This window comes from Drosophila subpulchrella, chromosome 2L (assembly GCF_014743375.2).
Source record: "Drosophila subpulchrella strain 33 F10 #4 breed RU33 chromosome 2L, RU_Dsub_v1.1 Primary Assembly, whole genome shotgun sequence".
Taxonomy (NCBI): domain Eukaryota; kingdom Metazoa; phylum Arthropoda; class Insecta; order Diptera; family Drosophilidae; genus Drosophila; species Drosophila subpulchrella.
This window is the reverse complement of record NC_050610.1, coordinates 16176440-16183214: the sequence shown is the minus strand read 5'-3', so window position 1 is coordinate 16183214 and position 6775 is coordinate 16176440.

Sequence of the window (6775 nt, the reverse complement as noted above, 5' to 3'; positions counted from 1 at the left end):
AAAAATAGTTTTTGTTACGATTTTAGTTGTGAAGTTACTGTTCACTCATTCAATGTCCTATTGATTGTGGTAATGAAACATCGTTTTTTGTTGATGAATTATTTTTTTCTTTTAGTATATATATTTTAAAAAGTGAAATCAAATTTTTTGGAGTTATTCTAATTATTAAATTTGCATTGAATTTAAATGGTAATCAACAATATCATTATTATAAATATCAATTAGAAGAACCATGCATGGGGTATCCCAGAGTTATTGTTTAACCCTACAATTCGAACCTCTGTGTTTACAAACAAATCGAAATCGGACGTAAATGTGCCGACGAATAAAAGCGGGAACCAAACATTTATACATTTTTGTTTTTTTTTTTTGATCTCTATAGATCAGGCTCTCTTGCTGTAGATATTTTTATCAGAAGCTAAAACAACTTTTATGAATAGATCGGGAGAGTGTTTTAATACTGGGTATCCTTATCCCACTCGCACTCACATTTGTTGTCAAACAGCTGATGTTGTTGAACGCAAGCGCAGATGAGAATGTTTGACAGTTGGCGAGAGACCGTTGAAATCTTGAGAAATATACTAGAAGAGCGAATGTCAAATTTTGAAAATACCCATTTTCCCCGCAATGATTTTCCTTTCCCGGCTGAACTTCACTTACACAGCGGGTGGCCTGAGTCATCACGAAATACTTTCTGACGTTCGGCCATATATCATAACTTATAATATAAATTCGGTATTCCCATGGGTGTGTTTTTCGATGAGCTATACAATTTGGCTAATGGTATATTTCCGGCTAAAAGCGGCTCGTTGATTTCTTGGCGTCTTAGAACTATGAAAATAAATGTTCACAAATTGTCGTTTGATTTTAAAAAAATCAGCTAACTAATTTGTACTAGACATCTTTGTTTTAAAGTTTTTTTATAAATATATATGTGTGCCCATAAGTGTTGATCACCATTTAATGATTTGTTTATTTTTGGACGCTATTTTCATGAGTTTTTCTGTGATTTTAGCCCGGTTTTATAAACAATGAAAAGCCATTAAATGCTCTGAAATTCTTGAAATGCCTTTTTTATAATAATTGGATTGTACTAAATGGAATGCTATTTTTTAGTTTGCCCTTAATCTTTTCATATTTGTTTTTTTTGCGAAGGCCAAACAATAAAAACATTTCAATGTTTCTTCTCTATACAATTGTTTTAATTATTTTTGACTATAAAACAGAAATATGCCGCACCAACCAGAAATTAGTTTTCATCGTATACAATGAGAAATGTGCGGGAAAATATTTTTTAAAACAACAGAAAAACGTCAGAGAGAGTGAAGAGGTTGGGGTTGTGTGGGATCGGGGAATATAGTGTAGGATCGGCGTTTCGTCGGTCATTTTCTTTGGGCCAGAAGATTATTTTGCCGGTCTAAAATTAGATCAAGCACACGTAGTTGGATCTGTCGATGCGGCAGTGTTGTTAGTGCTCCTATTGTAGCCCCCAAAAAATTTAAAAGAGAACAACAAAAGCGATTCGCAGGCAACGAAATAAAATTTAACTCAATTGTATTGCCTTTTACTTAATTCAAATAAAAATGGTTTATTGAAATATGCGATGCCAGAGTCTCAAAACACAGAAAATGGAACACTTTAAAAAGGCTATTTTTAAAAGGCTAAATCGAAGCATATATAATGTATACTTGATCTAGTTAATTGCGGGGCTGCTTGTTGAACATTTCACTTACATGCTGATCCCTCGGCGTTTCCCTCGCGTGGCAACAATAAAAGCACGCTGAGATTTTTATTTGTTCAGTTGAGGGGCAGTCGTGCGTACCGAAAATCAGAGCCAAAAAGCCAAAAGCAGCATACGTGGCGTTGATATTTTTAAACTTTTTTCGCTTAGTACATATTTTTCAATTGACTGGGGAATCTTCAGTTCCCCACCGATTTTTTGCTATAAAATATTGAATGGTACTACTTTTGCATCCCTGTGGAATTATAAACCCGTTATTCACTTAATGCACTCATTTATTATATGTATGTTTATATATAGCTGCTCAAAGTGTGCCAGCTCAATATATAATATAGATTTATCTCGCACATTATACATATATTTTCCATATATATTTGCACTTTTAACTCTTTTGCACTGTTAGCCCTAAGGAAAACACATTTTTGATTTAATAATAATTATATTAGTGGTAGTAGCGAAGAAAAACCCCGAGAATAGCACTCGAAATTGAAAATTTTCTTCACCCGTACAGAAAAGTATTTTCTGCGTGCAGCTTAAAAATAAATCTGAACACACACGGTCGTTGGCGCGAGGAGCCGAACCAAACCAATTCACGCCAACGATCAGCCGAGAACTGTCAGATTGGTGAGATCTATACCGCTTCCCTGGCTAGTTGGTGAATTTTTTGGTATTTCTTCAATCGATTCTCGGGGCAATTTTAGGATATTTTCGAAACTTCGATACAAAATTAATATTTGTTGATTGAGATCGTGCGTTTATGAAATCCAAAGATTTTTTTTTAAGTGTTGGAGAAGTATTTTTATAACAAGTACCTAATTTTAATAATTCATTAATTACTAAACAAGATTAAAAAAGAGTGTTATTCGAAATAACACAGTATCCAATTATTTTTTAAATATACCTACATATAAAATAAATTCTAGTTTTAGAATTTTTAAATTAAAAAGTAATAAGAATTTAATAAAAATGTAATAAAAATTAGTGAATAATATTATTTTAAATAACATTTAAAAGAGTATTCCTTGTTTGAGCTATCCAGAACATAGAAAGCTCCTTTACTGTAAACTAACATTGAAAGCTTTTAAAAGTTGGCACTGCATAGCTTGTTAATTAAAATCGGATTTTATTCAAAATACAGTAATTATATTATCTAAACACTAAATTATTAGAGAGAATAGGTACCACTATTGTAATTACTTTCTAAAAGGCTAAATGCCATTTAGCAACTTCTTTGCCACTCGGGTAAAAAGTTTTTTATAATTACACACCAAAACAAAAACAGCGATGCAAAACCTAAATTACAAGAATCATAAACAGGCTTACAAACCCAAACACACGTGAACAAAAAATAATATTTATATATGTGATTATGTCGGTAGAATACCGGAGGCAAGAGCAACTTTTGCTTGTGTGTTCGTTTGGCGCACGTATCATATTTACAGGAGTCCAACTTGGAAGCAAAACTGCGCCAACAGGAACAGGAAGAGCCGCTCAGATTGTCTTTATGCTATGGATATGGTTGGGAGGATGTGGAATACACATTCCTCTTGGCTACTGCCGGCATAAACGTATGTACACGTTTTAACGCATATAATTAAGGGCAAACCGACAGAAATGTAAACTTTTTATTGTCAAAAATACTTTTTGGCTTCAGAGATTGTACAACATCTTGTGTTATTGTGAGAATTGGCACCCTTCCTAACTAATATAAGAAAAATTAATAAAAAAAACAGTCATAGGGAAACATAGGTATCTTCCGATTTTCTAAACTTAAATCAACACAACATTGTATAATTATAACAAAAATGCACAAGATATTAACAACACTAAAATCAACACAACATAATATATATATAAAATTGTTTCTCAAATTATTAATATAATATATATATTTTGAACTTGCAATACAGTTGTCCTTGTAAGATTTTTATAAAAATATCAGTGAAAAAAATGTTGTTAAATATATTTTTGAGTTTACGAGCGATGCTCAGGAGCTCAACGTTGCGTATGCTCGTTATTAACTTGTATGGCTAATTAAAAGTTTTTACAGCTTGTTATCAGAATTTTTTTTACAAGCAGAAACATATTCAAAAATTTTGCATTGCCACAGACACTCTCACACTCGCAATTGGTAAGATAATTGCATTAAAATAACTGAGAGAGATTCTCGGAGTGCCTCGTCCTCGAGGACTTCATTATAAGTTGCCGTCTGTGGCAGCAAAAACCCAGCCAAGCAAGTAAACTGGGAAACTATATTTCCTATCTCTTACTGCAGGACGAGCCAGAAAGGCAACAAAATGTTAAAGTTGATAATTTTCTGGACCTTTTAACTGTAAAGTGACATTTCATACTTTTGCGACCTTTCTGCTTTTCGGGGGTCAACGTTGAGGGCAGTTGGGGGAACAATATACATAAACGTTACTGCAGCAAGGACGCCAACTCGCCAACTCACAGGACACTCGATAAAGTTGCGCAGAAGTCAAATCTCAAAGGAAATTAATTTGTGTTGCAATGTGAAAATTGTGCTGAAAATGAGGTTTTTACTGTGTTTCCTTCGTATTAATGCAATAACACTCAAAACTCGAACGGAACTGTCGGCGGGTGGAGTTCATTAAAGCGTTTGATGATGTAACAGTGGCAGAGAAAGTTTACCTCTTTGAAGACAGTTACTTAACTGAACCATATGTAACCATAAATAAATATCCTGGTTACTCATTTTCGATTTTAATAACTTGTAATCTGATATATCATGGAAATACTCCTTTTTTTCAAGAATTTTTCTTCAATATTTTATTACTTTTTCACCTCTTTTGGTGACCATTCAAATAATTCTGAGCTGACTTTTATTTATTATACCACTTTTCGTACTGCCTTCTCTCCCTCGCTTTCATATTTACACTCGGAATATTTGCACTCATGTCCCTTAATATTGCTTTTATGAAAACAGAAAAAAGGGTGAAAGAAGAAATTAAGAAAAGTACAAACACAGGAACAATTTGTTTTCAGTTTAAGCCGCTGCATTCGTTTTTTCGAAAGTGAAATATGAAAAAGCAAAAATGGACGAGGGAGGAGAGTGTTCAGCTTGGCAGGCCGATAAAAAATGGATATCAAACAGAGAAATGTCCCTTAACCAACTCTTTACTTACTAGTAATAGTCGGTAAATACAAGGCTAAATGCATTCATGGTTTACTTTAGATAGTAAAAAAAGTTAACGGAAGAAAAATACAAGATGACAATTACGATTTTTTGTAAGTCTTGTTCTTAGATATGTAATATTTTGTATATATTTTATATATTTTTTTTTTCACTTTCGATTCATAAATCATATGTTTATATTTGGAATTCATGACCTTATTGGCCCGGACCTTTTTTGCTTAATTAAGAGACGCCATGCGGTGTCAGTAAAATAAACTCCTACGAGCACGTCCACCCAGATTACCCACACATATTTTGACTTCTACCACCCACTACAATAATGGTTTTGGTTTCAGTGCCAGCGGAGGAGATGAAAAACATATATTTCACAAGAGCCAAAAATACAAAAGCAACTGTCTTTGTTCCTAAGCTATCTGTATGTAGATGATCTCCCTCTATTCATGTGGAATTTGTTAATTGGGTAAAAGTATATAATATAGTATATTTCCCTTATAAAATAGTACGCCTTCAAAAATCAGTTTAAACAACTGACCGATTTTATTTTATTTTATATTATATTTATATTGTAAATGTAAAAAGAATGTTACTATTGTTTATTTTAGATCTCTATTTCAGATTTTCACCCTTAAGGAATAGCCGTATGCTTTTTAAAGACCTCTGCTTCACACTGCGCGTTGGCCACTTTAAGTCCCAGTTGGACCGAAATTCATGTGGCAGTCAGGGGCTAAATATTGGTAGCCACACCATCATCCATGGCACCGTCTATCTGCTGCGACTTGCACTTTTTTTGTGGGGCCGTTGGATGCGTCACATCTGTCTTTGCCGCTGCCTGGTGTTTCTTTGGCTACTCGTTTTGGCCAGTTCCTTTTGGCCAGAGTTCTCCCCTCGGACTTTTATTGACACTGATAAGTGTGCCCAGAGCATGGCAAAAAGGTAAGCAAAGCTGGCAATTTAAATTGAAATTGTTTGCCGCATCGCAACAGCAGGCAGTAAAACCAAAAAACGACCAAAGGAAAAAACCAGTGCCAGGGAATATCGGAGCAAAAAATAAAATGAAAGAAAGCAAAAATAGACGAGGAAAAAATTAAGTGAGACAAAGTGTTTTGCGACAATGCAGAGAGGACTTGCAGTAGGATATATTCTGGATATTCTGTGGGCGGTGGGAGGGGGGCGTGGCAGCGGAATGCAAACCTGAGATTCGTTTGCAGCAGCTGGTGATCTGGTCGAGTGCGTGTTAATTCCATTTGGGCAGTATTTTTATTGACTAACCACACAGAGGAGTCCATTCCCCATTGAGCGGGTGTCTTGATTGTTTTGTTTAACATGTCCAACAGACCGGGTGCCGAGATATGCACTCGAACTTGGGCACAGATATACATAGGGTGGTCTCTTTACGGGATTCATTTATCCGGTCCTTGGGCCATCAACTGCACTTCTGGCCAGGCGGCAGGAAAAACACTTTGTTTAACGCACCCAAGGGGTAGATTTGTTTTCCAGCCAGCAATTATTTCCCACTGACTTAAATGTGGCCTTTATGCAAGCCATCTCTCGCCCTGATTCGAATATCTGTCAGCTTTATAAGAATAGTTTGTTAAACAAATAATTAAAATCGTATTATTTTTAAAACATTTTAAATTCAATTTTTAAGCCATACTAAACTTTAAAAATTTTGGTATGGAATTTATGAGACACATAGAAAACTCTGACGTTCGCATCTGAGTTTAAAATGTTCTTAAAAAAAGAACGACATTTTGAAGTTGAAAATGTTTTCATTTTGCTCGAATCAAGTTAAATTGGCGGTATATTATAACAGATAAACTATTAGTCCAGTCAGTAGTGTTTACTTATCAAAAAGTGGTTAGATAAACTCAATTTAT